Raw genomic sequence first — 18,702 nt, 5'->3', positions numbered from 1 at the left:
ACCCGCACATCTTTGGACTGTGGGAGGAAACCGGAGCACCCGGAGGAAACCCACGCAAACATGGGGAGAATGTGCAAACTCCACACAGACAGCCACCCGAGGCCGGATTTGAACCCGGGTCCCTGGCGCTGTGAGGCAACAGTGCTAACCACTATGCCACTGTGCTGCCTGACAAGTGTTAGGTTCGGGCCTGCATGCCAAGCGAGGTCCATTCTCAAATACAACCAAAATATGCAGACAATATTTAGTCATAAATGAATCGCTAGTTGTGTAACAGCCTTTGAGACTCTTCATAACACCTATTTTGCGTTTATTATTGATCTTAGAACCAATAAAAGAGGTCAATTGATGTAATGAAGCCATGCAAAATGTCCAAAACTAAAATGGGTGTCCTTGTACACCAGTCTATGAAAGCAAACATGCAGATGCAGCAAGCAGTAAGGAAGGCAAATGGTATGTTGGCCTTCATTGCAAGAGGATTTGAGTACAGGAACAAGGATGTCTTACTACAGTTATACAGGGCCTTGGTGAGACCACACCTGGAGTACTGTGTGCAGTTTTGGTCTCCTTACCTAAGAAAGGATATACTTTCCATAGAGGGAGTGCAGCAAATGTTCACCAGACTGATTCCTGGGATGGCAAGACTGTCATATGAGGGGAGATTGGTTCGACTAGGCCTGTATTCACTAGTGTTTAGAAGAATGAGAGGGGATCTCATTGAAACGTATCTAATTCTGACAGGGCTAGGCAGACTGGATGCAGCGAGGATGTTTCCCCTGGCTGCGGATCTAGAACGAGGGGTCACAGTCTCAGGATATGGGGTAGGACATTTAGGACCAAGATGTGGAGAAAATTCTTCACTCAGAGGGTGGTGAGACTGTGGAATTCTCTACCACAGAAGGCTGTGGAGGCCAAATAACTGAATATATTTAAGAAGGAGATAGATAGATTTCTAGACACAAAAGGCATCAAGGGGTATGGGGAGAGAGCGGGAATATGATATTAAGATAGATGATCAGCCATGATCATATTGAATGGCGGAGCAGGCTCGAAGGGCCGAATGGCGGACTCCTGCTCCTATTTTTCTATTTTTTTTCTATGTTTTTCTAATAGTACAATGGATTTGTATATACATTTCAGTAAACATGACTGTAATCTGCGTGTCTAAATAATGCAACCAATATATGTTAAAAAAATGATAGTGCTTATTATCTAGTGTTCAATGCAGAATTAATTCTGGTCCCTTCGGGAATTCTGCCGAAGGTCCATTGAAGAATATTTCACGGCTCATTAGGTTTGGACATTCAGTGGGAAATCCGGAAGGCAGTTTTCACGCGAGTGCACAATAATGAGTTTAGTAAGTTAACTACAAATGTAAAAACATCAGAATACTGCCGAATATGCAGAATGTTTGTAAATGTAATAGTAACGATTGTTCTTCCCATATTGTACGTATCAGCTGATTGTCCATCTCGAGGAGCTCGATTTTCCTACACGTGAAATACGCTTATTTCTGTAGAAAAATAGGTCATTAGCAAGAGTGTGTCAGTGTTTTTGTGTACATCAGTAACAAGATAATATCCTCAGAGGGCATTATATAAGGAAAACAAAAATTCGAATAATATGCATTTAAAGCACGTGGGCAGAAGAGAGTGAGGAAGATATTCTGTAATATTTCACAATGCATAATTCTGGGGATTCGAACATTAAGCATCTCGGAGCATGAAATAATTCGGTGATTTTTGAAAACTAGAAACAGAAGACAGAATCTTGGTATCTTGTTACAATAGCACTTTACAGGGTACTGTGTCTTTAAGATATATCAAACGTTACGCGCTGTTGCTGTCCGCCACTGAGTGCTGAATTGAGAGCGGAGAGCCTTCGCACCCTCCACACAAAGGAGCCACCTCCACATACACACACACAGCGCGCTGTGCTAACTAAAGTACAACATCGGAATTGCAGATTACAGTACCACTGTCCAGGTTGAGAGCAGATGGGGACAAGGCTCGAATGAAACGGGAACATTTCGCTTGGAGGAAATATTTTACTGGAACTTATGTAAGAAATCTGAAGATTATATGCATTAATGTATCGGCTATTGGAATAAGTTATCAACCAATAAGTTCTGCCCGTGATTTTTTTCCCTCAAATTCTGACAATAATATTCAGAAGGCTGGAATATCTGTCCCGGACTGCCGTGCAAACGATGACTGGAAAGAGATCGTGGACACTAACAAGGCAAGTGCTATGCTTTATTGCGGTGGCCTGTTTTATTGATTTGATTTCTGGACAGATTCGCTATACAATTCCCGAAGAACTAAAGCACGGCGCTTTTGTTGGGAATGTTGCTGACGATTTGGGTTTAGATGTTCGTAAGCTATCAGCCAGAAGACTGCGCATCGTTTCTGGTGCCCCAAAACAGTATTTGGAGGTAAATTTGGGCAACGGGATTTTGTTCGTGAATGAAAAAATAGACAGAGAGCAGCTCTGTGCTCTAAGCTTTACTTGCTTTCTGCATCTGGAAGTTGTTATCGAGAATCCTCTCGAATTGTACCGTATTGAAGTGGAGATTCTGGATGTAAATGATAACCCCCCAACTTTCTTGAAGAAGTATCTCTCTTTGGAAATTATAGAATCGGCTTTGCCGGGCACGCGTTTCCCTCTCGAGAGTGCCCACGACCCAGATGTGGGTACTAACTCTATCCGCACCTACAGGCTAAGTCCAAACGAACATTTTATCCTGGAGGTAGAGACGCGGAGCGATCGTAGCAAATTTGCAGAGTTGGTGTTGGAGAAAACACTGGACCGAGAGCATCAACAGATCCATCAATTAGTTCTGACCGCGGTTGACGGTGGAATCCCAGTTCGGTCTGGCACTGCCCTGATCTCTGTCATTGTCTTAGACGCCAATGACAACCTACCTGTCTTCGAACAGACAATTTACAAGGTTTCCTTAGAAGAAAACGCACCCAAGGGGACATTGGTATTAAAATTGAACGCCAGCGATTTAGATGAAGGCTCTAATAGTGAGATCGTCTTTTCTTTCAGCAGTCATACTCCACCTAGAGTGCAAGAACTGTTTAATGTGGATTCCCATACAGGCGAGATTAGAGTTAAAAGTGTTATAGATCACGAAGAATTGAATATTTATGAAATCTATATACAAGCCAAGGATAAAGGTGGCCCATATGCAATACCTGTGCATTGCAAAGTTCTAGTAGATATAGTTGATGTCAATGATAATGCGCCTGAAGTGATCCTGACTTCATTGACAAGCCCAGTCATGGAAGACGCCATGGCCGGGACAGTAATTGCTCTCATTAGTGTTACAGACCAAGATTCCGGAAAGAATGGGCAGATCAACTGTGAGATCTCTAAGGACGTCCCATTTACACTTCAATCGTCCTTTAAGAACTATTACACATTAGTGACCACCGACCTCCTGGACCGTGAAAGAGTGCCAGAGTACAACATCACAATTACGGCCATTGACTCGGGATATCCTTCGCTTTATACCAACAAGTCTATATTTCTAAAGGTTTCAGACGTGAATGACAACGCACCAAGATTTTCAAAACCTTCCTATACAGTATATGTCACGGAAAACAATGCACCGGGTGCTACTGTTTGCTCCGTGACAGCATTGGACCCTGATTCGAATCAAAACGCCTACTTGTCGTATTCTATCCTCGACCGCATGATCCAAGGATTACCTTCTAGAACCTACGTTTCTATCAACTCGGATAACGGTAAAGTTTACGCATTACGCTCCTTTGACTATGAGCAACTTAAAGATTTCCAAATCCAGATCCAAGCTCAGGATGCTGGATTTCCCCCACTCAGTGGCACTGCTAAAGTAAATGTGATTATCTTGGATCAGAATGATAACGTTCCCGTCATTGTGTCCCCAAGGCCAAATAACGGTTCAGTTGCCCTGCAGACGGTGCTGCGATCTGTGGATCCGGGCCAATTATTGACCAAAGTTATTGCTACAGATGCGGATTCTGGGCAGAATGCAAAGCTCTCCTATCAGTTACTGCAGGCAACAGATCCTACTCTGTTCAACGTAGCGCTCTACACAGGAGAAATAAGGACAACCCGGCGTTTCGGGGAGAGAGACGTCCCTAAGCAAACGCTTCTCATCCTTGTGAAAGATAACGGACAAACGCCGCTTTCAGCCACAGTCACCATCATATTTTCAATAATGGACAGCATTACAGAAATTCTGCCTGAAATCAGCGACTTGTCTGAAAATACAGAGCACAATTCAGCAGTGACATTTTACTTAATTGTCACCTTAGGGTCCATTTCCATTCTATTCATTGTGGCCATAATTATCATCGCTGCCATCAAATGCCACCAATGCAAAAATAATATCCACGGTTGCAGCACTCCTTTCGGGAATTGCTGTTGTCTTCAACATTTGAATTCGGCAGACACTTTGAAAACATCTAAAATAAACCTCCAAGTAACGACGAATTCTAAAGTGCCTCCTGACTTTTTAGAGGTAGCTGGAAGTGGGCCCGTCTCACACACCTATTATTACAAGGTGTGTTTGACTCCCGAATCTGCCAAGAGTGATTTTACTTTCCTGAAACCGTACAGTCCAGCAAAACCGAAGGTTGGGACCAGCACTACTGACACAGGTGGGGTCAAACGGAATGGACATGCACCAAAAACTTTAAACAACGATCTGTCAACGTCCAATTTCAAAGCCGAAGCCATTAAATCTCGTGAGTGGGATGGAAATAAACCCAGTCAGGTGAGACAATTGTTTTTCCAATGTTTAGTCTTGTTCAATTACACCGATTTACTTCTTTATTTTTAGGTTTCCATTTGTGTTTTAAGCCAACATTGAGCCCCTTTTTGTTTATTTAACTATGCATGTCAACCCAAGCGTCAACTGCCCTTCATCTAAGAGAACGTTTTTGACTAAATGGGTTGTTTTTCGGTCTCGTGCATTATGCAGTTAATTGCAATCATAACCTTAATTATTACTTAGGGTAGTAACTTAGTCTGACAATTATATATCTAGATTGTTCCTGTTTTATACATATTTTTAACTGTTACAAGATAATACAGTTGAGCTCTGCGTAGTGCCAAAAAAGCCACAGGTAAAACGTTGCACTTAAAGTATGTTATTGAAAATATTTTACCGTATAGAAGTCCTGCTATTCATTACATTAATGTAAATTACAGTGTTTTAAGTATATACCATAACTGGTTTATTTGGGGTTTATATTTAGCAACAATGTTTTCCTTGGATGGTATTAAAGACGGTGAGTTATTTTTGTCAGCCACAAGTTTTTACATTATTAAACAGTTATGACAATTAATTTGCTACTTATACCCTGGTGTGTTAGCAAGAAATGAAACTAACTACTCTTCTTCTGCCATCTAAGGGACCAAAATGCATTAAAATGTACTTCTAATGTATGTTGTACATTTCATTAAAAAGAATGATCATAGAACATAGCAGTTATTCGAATCATCTTTAGATAGGAAAAATACGCTGCACATCCAATGGTGGCAAAGACACAAACCTTCAGTGAATTATGTACCATCCGTGTCATCTGTATCTTAATCCTATGGATCAAAAGATCTGATATTCATTATTCGCAGAACAGCAGACGACCTATGATTCATTAACAACTTTTCAGTAATATAATAATTGAGGCTAAGAACTGATAACCTACCCGGGTAGAGGTGGAAAAGTACGTTTTGAGTGAATTTGTGTTTTGAATCTGTATTAGTGATTCGCTCTGATGTTCAATTAGGTCGGAGAATCTTCCATGCAGGCAGCAAGTCAGTTGCTAAGGGGTAACTTCAGTCAGTATTTTTATGTTTTTCGTTTATGGGATGTGGGCGTCGCTGGCAAGGCCAGCATTTATTGCCCATCCCTAATTGCCCTCGAAAAGGTGGTGGTGAGCCACCTTCTTGAACCGCTGCAGTCTGTGTGGTAAAGGTATTTCCACAGTGCTGTTAAGGAGGGAGTTCCAGGATTTTGACCCAGTGATGATGAAGGATTATAACCTAGTTATGCAAAACAACTCTGTATGGATGTCAATTGGTTTCTGCTTGGTATTAAGCAAACTGAGCAGTGTAATTTGGATGTCTGCTAAGACGCACTTATGCAAGAGCTGCAAAACCAGCTGCAGGGTGTAGTGACCTACTCATCTGATTCGGACTTGACAAAGGCATACACAGCCCAGTCGACACTGCAAAGTCCTCCTCACCAAAATCTGGTGACTTGTGCCAAAATTGGGAGAGCTGTCCCACAGACTAGACAAGCAACTGCCTGACATAGTCATACTCACGGAATCATAACTTTCAGCAAACGACTCAGATTCCTCCATCACCATCCTTGGGTCTGTCCTGTCCCACCGGTAGGACAGTCCCACCAGAGGGGGCAGCGCAGTAGTACACAGTCGGGAGGGAGTGGCCCTGGGCGTCCTCAATATTGAATCTGGACCCTATGAAGTCTCATGGCATCAGTCAAACAAGGGCAAAGAAAGCTCCTGCTGATCACTACCTACCGCCCTTGCTCAGCTGATCAATCAGCTATACTCCTCTTGGATACCACTTGGAAGACACAAAGGGGTGACGAATGGACTCTTGGTGGAGGACTTCAATGTCCATCACCAAGAGTGGCTCAGTAGCACCACTACTGGCCGAGTTGACTGCGTCCTGAAGGATATAGCTGCCAGACTGGGGTTGCGGTAGGTGGTGAGAGAAACAACACGATAGAAAAACCTATGTAAACTCGTCCTCACTAATCTACCTGTCGCAGATGTATCTGTCCACGAAAGTATTGGTAGGAGTGGCCACAGTACAGTCCTAGTGAAGATAAAGTCCCATCTTCATACTGACAGCAACCTCCATCATGTTATGTGGCAGTACCACCTTGCTAAATCAGATAGATTCAGAACAGATCTAGCAGCTCAGAACTGGGCATCCATGAGGCACTGTTGTCAATGAGCAGTAGCAGATTTGTATTCTACCAGAACTGTAACCTCATGGCCCGGCATATCCCTTACATTACCATTGAACCAGGGTTGGTCCCCTGGGTTGATGGGCATGAGGAGTGTAGAGGTGCATGCCAGCAACAGCACCAGACGTACCTATAAATGAGGTGCCAACCTGGTGAAGCTACAACACAGGACTATATGCATGGTAAACAGTGGAAGCAGCATGTTATGACAGAGCTAAGCGATCACACAAAAAAACGGATCAAAACTCTGCAGTCCGGCCACATTAGTGGTGAATGGTGGAGGACAATTAAAAACTAATGGGAGGAGGATGCTCCATGAAAATTCCCATCCTCAATAACAAAAGCGGAGCCCAGCATGTCAGTTTAAAAGAAAAGACTGAAGAGTCTGCAACCATCTTCAGCCAGAAGTGCTGAGTAGATGATTCCTCTTGGCCTTCTCCTGAGGTCCCCAACATCACAGAAGCCAGTCTTTAGCCAATTTTATTCACTCCACGTGATATCAAGATATGTCTGAGTGCACTGGATACAGCAAAGGCTATGGGTCCCGACAACATACCGGCTGCAGTTCTGAAGACTTGTTCTCCAGAACTAGCCGCGTCTCTAGCCAAACTATTCCAGTACAGCTACAACACTGTTATCTACCTGAAAAAGTGGAAATTTGCTGAGGAAGGCCCTGTCCACAAAAAGCAGGTCAAATCCAATCCAGCCAATTATTGCCCCGTCAGTCAATCATCAGCAAAGTGTTGGAAGGGGTCGTGGGCAGCGCTATCAAGCTGCACTTACTCACCAATAACCTGCTCCCCGGTGCTCAGTTTGGGTTCTGCCAGAACAACTCAGATCCAGACCTAAATACAGACATGGTCCAAACATGGACAAAGAGCTGAATTTCAGAGGTGAGGAGAGAATGATTGCCTTTGACACCAAGGCAGCGTTTGACCGAGTTTGTCATCAAGGAGCTGTAGTAAAATTGAAATTAATGGGAATCAGGGGAAAAACTCTCCACTGGCTTGAGTCATACCTAGCACAAAGGAAGATGGTTGTCTTTGTTGGAGGTCAATCATCTCAACTCCAGGACGTCGCTGCAGGAGTTCCTGAGGGTAGTGTCCTCGGCCGAAACATCTTCAATTGTTTCATCAATGACCTTCCCTTCATCATAACGTCAGTAGTGGGGATGTTCGCTGATGATTGCACAGTTTTTAGTTCCATTTGCAACTCCTAAGATAATGAAGCAGTCTACGCCTGCATGCAGCAAGAACTGGACAACATTCAGGCTTGGGCTGATAAATGGCAAGTAACCTTCGTGCCACACAAGTGCCTGGCAATGATTATCTCCAACAAGGGAGAGTCCAACAACCTCCCCATGAAATTCAATGACATTTCTATAGTCGAATCCTCCACCATCAACTTCCATGACTATAAACTTAACTGGACCAGCCACATAAATACTGTAGCTACAAGAGCAGGTTAGAAAACTGGGTATTCTGTGCTGAATGACTAACCTCCTGACTCCCCAAAGCCTTTCAACCATTCACAAGGCACAAGCCAGAATGTAATGGAACACTCATCACTTGCCTTGTTGAGGGTAGCTTCAACAACACTCAGGAAGCGCGACACCACCCAGCTCAAAGCAGCACACTTGTTTGGCACTCCATCCACCACCTTAAACATTCACTCCCTCCACCACCAGTGCACTAGGTTTGTAGTGTGTACCATCTACAAGAAGCACTGCAGCAACATGCCAAGGCTTCTTTGATAGCACCTTCCAACCCTGCAAGCCCTACCACCTAGAAGGACAAGTGCAGCAGGTGCATGGGATTACCAACAGCTGCAAGTTCCCCTCCAAGTCACAAACCATCCTGACTTGGAAATATATTGCTGTTCCTTCATCGTCACTGGGTCAAAACCTTAGAATTGCCTACCTAACAGCACTGTGTGAGTACCTTCAACACACTGACTGTGCCGGTTCAAGAAGGCCACCACCTTCTCAAGGGCAATTAGGGAAGGGCAATAAATGCTGGTCTTGCCAGCGATGCCCACTTCCCATGAATGAATATTTTCTTCTGTCACAAAGCTAGATCATCACAAGACATGGCAATGTGAAGCCAAGTTTCAAAAGGTCCAAACAATTTTTAAACTTATTTTTGAATGTTAGGATAGAGCCAACCACGTCACCATCTTTCTCTTGGCATTCATCTTAATTGGGATTTGGAATCGAGTCAGTGTAGCTCTCTGCATGTATACAATTATACATGCACAGCGCAACTTTGCTCCAGCTAAGGCAAGTAATTATACTGTTGTTCGTAGTCTCATAACATTTCCACAGCTCTTGGCCCAGATGGCAAAATTGCTATTATAAATATAGCCCTCTGTTCTCCTCCAACGGTATCCTTGGTGATATTGACAAACAGCTTCTCTGTGTTGCTCTTTTCTGTTGTGCTACTATGCCCACTAATACATTTAATCTCCACATCTGGCATAATCGAGACTAATGTCAGCCAATGGCTCAGTTGGTAGCACCATCGCCTTTGACGTCAGAAGGTTGTGGTTCAAGTCCCACCCCTTGAGACTTGAGCACAAAAAATCTAGGCTGACAGTCCAGTGCAGTACTGAGGGAGTGCTGCACTATTGGAGGTGTTGTTTTTTGGATTAATTTTTAAACCGAGGCCCCATCTGGTCTCTCAGGTGGACATAAAAGATCCCATGGCACTATTTGAAGGGCACGGGAGTTATCCCCGGTATCCTGGCCAACATTTATCCCTCAATCAACAGAACAAAAAACAGGTTGTCTTGTCATTATCACATTGCTGTTTGTGGGAGCTTGCTGTGCGCAATTTTGTCTGCCGCATTTCCTACATTACTAAACTTCAAAAAAAGTGCGTTGTTGGTTGTAAAGCGCTTTGGGACGTCCGGTGACCTTGAAGGCGCAAGTCTTTCTTTTTTCTACAAATGTATCTAGTCCCGGTTCTTCACTTTCTCCTCGAGATATGGATCTTCAAATGTCCATCGTCAATTGTAATCTCTTAAATCTTTATTAGTCCCAATCCACTGTTCATTGTCATTGGAATGTTGCAGCTGCTCACTTTATTCCGAGGAAAAGTGATTGCGCTTACACTTCCAACTATCCATCTTTTGCTTTTATATTGATTCTCTTTCTGGTTTATCAAATTGAAATTCTGTTTGCCCCATTCACTAGGTACGCCAAAGATTTATATCTTACACCCATATACTGAGTACACTAGCAACGGTGGATGCTTATGAATGGCATTGTACAAGGTTATACCGGAACGAGTCATGATCTGTGGTTCTGCGAAGCGACCAGGCCCGAGGGTGAGCACAGTTGGGGGAATCAGCTATTGCCTCTGTGGTAAAATTCTCAGCTCTGAATTAGAAGATTCAGAGACTTAAGTAGCTAATCTAGGCTTGCACTTCAGTGCAGTACTGAGGGAGTGCTGCACAGTGGGAGGTGCCGTCTTTTGGATGAGCCGTTAAACCGAGGCCCACCTCCTCTCAGCTGAATGTAAATAACGCACAGCACTACTGGGGAGATGATCAAACGGAGTACTCCTGGTGCCCTGGCCAAAACTTATCCCTCAACTAGAACCACAAAAAACACATTAAGCTGGAAATTTGACCTGCACCCAAAATGGGCAGCAGGTCAGCAGAATGATTGCATTGTATGCCAGTCTCGGCTGGCATGATGCCTGTAGAAAATTCGAAAAAATCGGCCTCATCTACATTTAAACAGCAAGCTGTGTACTTCAACTGGGTGTCCCGATGCAGCTGGTTTGGATGTTACCAATCTGGATGCGACGCCAGCCCTCAGGTAGGTCGCGGGAGAGATGGGAGATGAACGAGAGGGGGCGAGGACAGTTTGGCACCTCCTGGCTCCACATTCAGGGAAGTAAAAAATAAACTGTAACTCCTCTTCAACAGGTTCCAGCAGTCCCTGCAAGAATCGTTGGTTAAGCCAGGGTAGAACCAGAAAAACTAAGCGGAGAATGCGCAGCAAGTACGCTGCTCAGCTATTGCACAATGTGTTATCAGGCCCTGAAACGTGTGTTGGGCCCGTCATTAGCATAACCAAGTGGGCTTAAACCCATTTTCGGAGCGCCTTGGAAATTGCAGGCTACCAATTTAGCAGCTGGCGAACTTCTGTGGTGGATGTTGAGCGGGGTCGTGCACAGGATACTGCTGCCCAGTATTGGTACCCAACTCTAATTTACACCCAGAAATTGGGCACAAAGCATACCAATTTCTATTCCTTTATGGGAAACTTTCAACTTTGGCAGCGGATGTGCTGCCAGTTACACTCCTCGTCCCATTGTCCTTTACATAATGGAAAATAAAATTTTGTGGTGTGAATAACGGGCAGTCGATACCCTACTGCCCTTTTTACGCCTTTGCCGAAGTTGATAGTTCCATCCACTATCTGGTCATTTATATAATTTCTGTTTGAGGGATCGTGCTGTGCGGGAGTTCGCTGCCGTGTTTCTCTATGTTGCAACAGTGACTAACGTTTCAAAAGTCCTTAATTGCCTGTGAAGAGCTTTGAGAAGACCTTAGGTTGTGGAAAAACTGGTACGGCCTAGAAATTCGCCTCGGGCGGTGGTGCAAAACGGGCGGTATCAGATCGGCTGCCCGTTGTACGCAGCGCCTGATACTAAGTACTTTCCTGCGAGGATGATATGTCACTCTCGTTTACAATTGCACTGTTTAGTCCACGTTTTAGGGGAGCACTGGAACATTACAAATCGTCTCCTAATCGGGGGTAGTGTTGTTGGTATTTCTCCAATTGCACCCAAAGGCTGTATATCAGCCATTCAAATGGGCTGACATTCCAAGATTGTTTGTTGTGGAAGCAGTTGAACTTCATCGGAGCTTGGGCGGGTATCTTCGTGATTGCTGGTCTCTCTATGTTCCGTGGCAAGATTTAAGTGAGACTGCTGGCTCTCACATCTCACTCTGATCACAAATAATCTAGCCCCATCCACCAACTTTTGAATAGGTGCTACTTTCCCTTCCAAATTTAACCCCCCACCCCCTGCAGCCACTGAAACCATTGACTTTCCCATAGTATAATTCCAGGGGCGCTGGCTACGCCCAAGTGGTCAAGATCACGTGTGCGTCCAGCGGGCATAGAAACATAGAAACACAGAAGATAGGAGCAGGAGTAGGCCATTCGGCCCCTCGAGCCTGCTCCGCCATTCAATGAGATCATGGCTGATCATCCAAATTCAGTACCCTGTCCCTGCCTTCTCTCCATATCCCTTGATCCCTTGATCCCGGGCAATTGCTACCCAGCCACTTTGCTGTAAGGTACATCACAGATAAACCCAATCTTGTCTTCACCCGAACTCCGCGCGCATGCATTTTTTCGTGAGGACATTTAGTTCCGTGTCAAGCAGCCCACTCAAGCATGAGCCTTAGTCTAGGAGATTGCCTTGGCATGCATGGCCTTTATCACCTCCTGATTTGCTGAGATGACTGGTTAGATGTTGGGGTATGGCTAAAATATGTGAAGAAGATCCCTTTATGGTTACAGCATTTTCATGATTGAATGCGGTGGATAGTTTAGACCAGGCGTTTCAAATATACGACCGCGGCCGTGGGAACAGTTTCATCCGGCCCGCAATCTTCCTCTCAGAAGCGGACTAGCTATTGGGATTTTTTTCCGAGTACACCCAGAAACAGTGACAGATGAATTTGGATCACTCCAGCTTTCTAAAGCCAGTCTTTAGCGGGGCTCTGGTGGGATTTCGGGGCTTCTCGCCTCCCTGCGCCTCCAGGCCCCTCCCCCCACTTCTTGCCATGCGCTTTTAAGCTCCGTAAACACCTTAAATTAGTGCGCACGAGTCCTCCAATCACAGCTTCACTTTTTCCAGCCCTCTCCGGTCGGCTTGGAGCGCCCAGCACCTCCCGCCAGCCCGTGCTCGCCGGTCCTTCAATCACAGCTTCACTGGCCTGGATTTTGCGAGGCCGACGACGGCGTACGCACAGCGTAAGCTCTCAGAATGGCCCAGCCAGTTCCGAGTTTCCGCCTGCGCCGCGCATGCGCGAAAACCCGGAACTTGCGATCTCTCAAGGTTCGCCTTGACAGATCGCCCGCATGCGCCCCAAAAACACTTCCGCTGGCGCAGAGTTGGGCTATTTGCCCAACTGCTGCCAAGCAAATGCCCACGAAACCCTTACACCTGGCAACATTTCAGGCAGGGGTAAAATAAAGGTTATATTAAAATTTTTAAAATGATTAAAACACAAAAACATTTAAAATTAGTTCATGTAAATTATGTCCCGGATTAAAATGTTTAACAGTATTTTTCAAAGAATTATTTTTTTAATTTTAAATGCTTAATCTAAGGGACTTTTAATTAATTTTGAACACGGGAATATTTATTACTGTTAGAATTGTGTTAATTAATTATTTGTGGATTTCTCACAAGCTGATGCAGATTCTATTCGTAACTGGAATCCCCATAAGCTTATGAGGAATCCCCCCCTTCTAATTGGAGGATTTGGCCCACGTGATCCCAGATACGCTTGCGAATTGCCTGGGTCCCTCGATTCATGGGCCTTTATGCAGGTCAACCAGGTCGGAGGCATACTCCGGAGGTACGCCTCTGATCGTAAATTTCGGCCCACTCTTTCCCGCTCTCCCCAGTGCTTGCGCTTTTGCCCTTGGGGTTTAAGCGCTTAACTCCCGCCTGTCCCTCAGCCACCTTCCCACCCTACAAAGGGGGCGTGGTGCTCCTCAGCTCTTGCAGTTAAATGCTGTTGAAAATGAAATATATCTGATAATTAAAGGGAGGCGGCAGTGAAATGGTAAAGGAGGTGGGGTTCAACGAGGAGAGGTCCAGCTTCACCCCACATTAAAAAAGGAGCAACAGAGGAAGGCTGAAAAAAGAAAGCTGATAGAATATGAACATTTCGTTGAGTAAAGCGGACTGGGATGAGGAGGTGGTGACAGCAAGCTTCCTCTCTGAGACCAAATAGGGAGCACATACATACTGAGACCAAACCCAGCGATTACTTAGATTGAGACTATAAAAAAAGGAATCATAGTCCCTCAGTATGGGTAAGGGCAATGGTGCCGAATCCTGCTCCATGAAGGCACATGATGGATAATGGGTGAAGCATTCACGGTGGAAGCAGATGGTGACCGGTGGGGCCTGTTCATATGTTATTGCCGAGAGCAGTTTTCAGGCAGGTCAATAACTGAATGTAACTAGTGCAACACCTGGAACTGCCTGCTCTTGTGCCAAAAGCCAAAAGTCTAACGTTGATGAAGTCTTTCTCTGTGAGAAGTATGGAAATGTGAATAAATGAGGAAATCCTAACCCCTAATGCTAACGCAACCCCTAATTCGAACCTAACGCTAAATCGAACACCTAATCGTAACCCTAACCCTAACCACTAATGCTAACCCTAATTACTAACCATAACCCTAACCCTTAATGCTAACCCTAAGCCCTTATTTGAACTCCTTATCGTAACCTGTAACCCTAACAAACAATGCTAACCCTAATGCCTAACCCTAACCCATAACGCTAACCCTAACTACTAATCTTAACCATAACCCCAACCCTAATCCCAACCTCTAATCTTAACCCTTAAAGTTTATGCCTACCGCCCTAACCACTAACCCTAATCCTGACCAATAATCACTACCCCTAAATCGTGCAGTGTCGATGGCGTGATGCAGGGTCGTGTTGTGGTGTTACCTGTGATGCAGATTGGCTGCATTGTCAAAAGTTATTCAAAACGGGAAAATAGGTAATCCGAAGAAACTTTGAAAAACACCAGAAGAGAGATACTTTATTTTATTAAAGGTTACAGAGTAAAGCACGCAGATTGCCATGGGAAGGAAGGGATCCTCTTTTCCTCCCTCTTGCCGTTTAGTCCCCATTGTGACGGGCTCGGTGATAATGTTTCCAAGATGTGTTCAGCAGGGAATGTTATGTGCTTGTGCTTTATTGCTAAGAATCACTGAGGCAGTCAGTTATGGTTATATAACGTTTTAGGAATACAGGAAGTCAAACAGAACAGGTGCATTCCTGACCAGAATGTTAGGTGGTTCAATCTCAGACCCATTCTGACTTTGCGTCCTTTCTGTTAGGACCCATCCTTCTCATGTTTAACATACCTTCCAAGGCAATATGACAGAAATTTTTTAAAGTATGAAAGATGGGATGGGGTAGATAGAAGCAGAGTGTTCCAGAGACTGAGGGGTCAAGACCAGGAGCCATAGATAGACAACTAAATGTAAGAGATTCAGAGCAGTGATCAGGAGAAACTTCTTTACATGGGAAGTTGTGAGGCTGTGGAATTCACTTCCATGGTTAGTGGCTGGAACACAAAGATCTGTTTGACAAGTGGGCCTCATGTTTTTATCCAAGACAGGCCTCAGCCCAATCATTTGCTCCAAAGGTTGAAGCAATGTTTCAAGCTAAATGGAGCCATGTACCGGGGAGAAGAAATGGCAGTGAATTAAATCTAAATGTAATTTAGTACCAATATAGTTGATCTTCATCTCTTTCTATTTTAATAACATTTTCTGAATGTGGCCCACGCCAAGTGCCAGAATAATAGATCAGGCCCACCCCCACAGAAAATGAATTTGACAGCCCAGGTTTAGACTGAGATCGTAAAATGAGCTATTCTTCCTACATATGACTTTTAATCTGAAGCGAAGAGGCATACATTTAAACAGCTCATTTACAAATAGCTAACTAGTTGTATGCTACAGGATGCTTGGAAATGTAATTAAATATGATTAATATAGTTGTTATAAAGGAACATGTCAATTAATGTGAGGGGTTGTGTTTCTGGTGACCTCAGGTTAAGATTTCTTGATCAGGAGTGTAAGATAGTGAAAGAGTCAGACAAATATATGAATCATTTTGTACCCATGGCAGTGTTGGAAGGTTATTCCATGGGTGGGAAGTCAGATGTCTCAGACTGTTCAACAGGTGAGCTACTCACTGAGCTACCTCCTCCACGTGTGTCAGGAGCATTTTATATGTTCATCCACAGAGAGCACGAAAGGGCAAAGGCACAGAGATATAAGGGCAGATTTTCTTGCCAATTCAACCGTGAACATCCATTGCCAAGTGCAAAGGTCAGGGAAACAGAGGTGGAGACCCAGTGTACTGTGATACACCTCATTACAATGCCTCTGAATTCCCAAGGCCTTCTTCGAGGAGCAGATGCAACGGAGGTGAATGGGTCCGTTCCTGACATCCCCCCTCACTTTGTTGTAATGCGACAGAGGTTGTCGATATTCAGCTTCTCCCAGGAAACTCCCTCAGCCGGGAAGGTCTGAGGGAGGCCAGCAGCAAACCAAATGTGTGTTTATATATATTTTACAAATCACCCATATTAATAGCCAGGAGAGGAAATTCCGAAAACCGCACTGTTCAGCATCGAGGCAGAGGGTCGTCAGGAAAACCACCCCTGTGTATTTCAAATTTGACAAAGTGGGTCGCAAAGGAAGAACGAACTTGCATTGATATTGTGCCATTCATGTTGTAGGGCATGCAACGCATTTTACAGGAAATTAATTAGTGTAGGCATTGTTTTTATGCAGGTAAAGTTGACAGTCGATTTGTGCACAGCAAGTTTCTACAAAGAGCAATAGGTTTCTGTGGTGTTCATTGACGGATGTTGGTCAGGGGACCTGGAGAACTCCTGTGTCCTTCTTCAAATAAGACCATGAAATCTATTAAGTTTAAAGTCTCATTCAAAAGATAGTACTGGGCTAGAAATTCAGCTCCTTAGCGCCCGATAGTTCGGCACTTTTGTGACGAAATGGATTTTGCACCGCATGCGCAGACTTGTGGTTCGCGCCATGCTGGATGCCATCGTGGTGAGGGTGGTAGAGCAGGCATTATAATTGTACACCAGAAGTGATTTGACGCCAGCACTGCCAATTTTCTTCTCAACGCTGGAGCTCTTTTCCCCATTCATTCATGGGATGTGGGTGTTGCAGGCAAGGCCAGCATTTATTGCCAATTCCTATCGATTGCCCTCAAGGAGGTGGTGGGCCACCTTCTTGAACTGCTGTAGTGCGTGAGGTGAAGGTACTCGCACAGTGCTGTTAGGGAAGGAATTCCAGGATATTGACAGAGCGACGCTGAAGGAATGGCGATATATTTCCAAGTCAGGATGGTGTGTGACTTGGAGGGGAAATTGCAGGTGCTGGTGTTCCCATGCACCTGCTGCCTTTGTCCTTTTAGGTGGTAAGAATAAGAATGAAACTGGGTGGACCACTCAGCATCGACCTAAGCAGGGCTTTGGACACGACAAACGCACAGCCAGCCTAGTCGACAGTGCAAAGTCCTACTCACTAACATCTGGGGACTTGTGCCAAAATTGGGAGAGCTGTCCCACAGACCAGTCAATCAATAACTGACATAGTCATACTCACAGAATCATACCTTTCAGTCAATGTCCCAAACTCCCCATCACCATCCCTGGGTATGTTCTGCCTCACCAGCAGGACAGACCCACCAGATGTTGTGTCACAGTGGTAATCAGTCAGGAGGCTGTGGCCCTGGGAGTCTTCAACATTGACTCTGCAGCCCTTGATGTCTTATGGCATCAGCTGAAACATGGGCAAGGAAACCTCCTGCTGATAACCACCTACCACCGTCCCTCAGCTGATAAATTAATTCTCGTCCATGTTGAACACCACTTGGAAGAAGCAATGAGAGTAGCAAGGGCACAGAATGTACTCTGGGTGGGGGGCCTCAATATCCATCACCAAGAGTGGCTCGGTAGCACCACAACTGACCAAGCTGGCCGAGTTCTGAAGGCACAGCTGCCAGACTGGGTCTGTGGCAAGTGGTGAGGGAACCAACACGAGGGAAAATCATATTTGACCTCGTCCTCAACAATCTAACTGTCGCAGCTGCATCTCTCCATGTCAGTATTCGTAGCAGTGACCACCGCACAGTACTAGAATGGTTACAGCACAGAAGGAGGCCATTCGGTCCCTCGAGCCCATGCCGGTTCTCTGCAAGAGCCTTTCAGCTAGTCCCACTCCGCCATCCCTCCCTTCTAGCCCTGCAAAAAAGTTTTTCCTTCAGGTACTTATCTAATTTCCTTTTGAAAGCCACGATTGAGTCTGCCTTCACCACCCTATCAGGCAGTGCATTCCAGATTCTAAACACTTACAGTGTAAAATAAATTCCTCTTGTCGCATTTGGTTCTTTTGCCAATCACCTTAAATCTGTGTCCTCTGGTTTTCGACCGTTCTGCCAATGGGAACAGTTTCTCTCTATCTACTCTGTCTAGACCCCTCATGATTTTGAACACCTCTATCAAATCTCTTCTCAAACTTCTCTGTTCTAAGGAGAACTACCCCAGCTTCTCTAGTCTATCCACGTAACTGAAGTTCCTCATCTCTGGAATCATTCTCGTAAATCCTTTCTGCACACTCTCTAAGGCCTTCACATCCTTCCTAAAGTGTGGTGCCCAGAATTGGACAGAATATTCCAGTTGAGGCCGAACCAGTGTTTTATAAAGGTTCATCATAACTTCCTTGCTTTTTTACTCTATGTCTCTATTTATGAAGCCCAGGATCCCATATGCTTTTTTAACCAATTTCTGAACCTGCCCTGCCACCTTCAATGATTTAGGCACATATACTCCAGGTCTCGCTGTTCATGCACCCCCTTTAGGATTGTACCCTTTAGTTTATATTGCTTCTC

The 18,702-nt window shown here is 44.7% G+C and overlaps 1 pseudogene; it reads left to right on the top strand.

Moving 5' to 3' along the window:
• Positions 1-1,850: 1,850 nt before the first annotated feature.
• On the top strand, positions 1,851-4,984 carry LOC147114291 (protocadherin-10 pseudogene; annotated as a pseudogene).
• Positions 4,985-18,702: the final 13,718 nt, after the last annotated feature.

The sequence above is a fragment of the Somniosus microcephalus genome, chromosome 8 (assembly GCF_052327205.1).
Source record: "Somniosus microcephalus isolate GS21.2 chromosome 8, FLI_Smic_1.0, whole genome shotgun sequence".
Lineage (NCBI taxonomy): Eukaryota > Metazoa > Chordata > Chondrichthyes > Squaliformes > Somniosidae > Somniosus > Somniosus microcephalus.
This window is presented reverse-complemented; position numbering and strand designations above follow the sequence as displayed.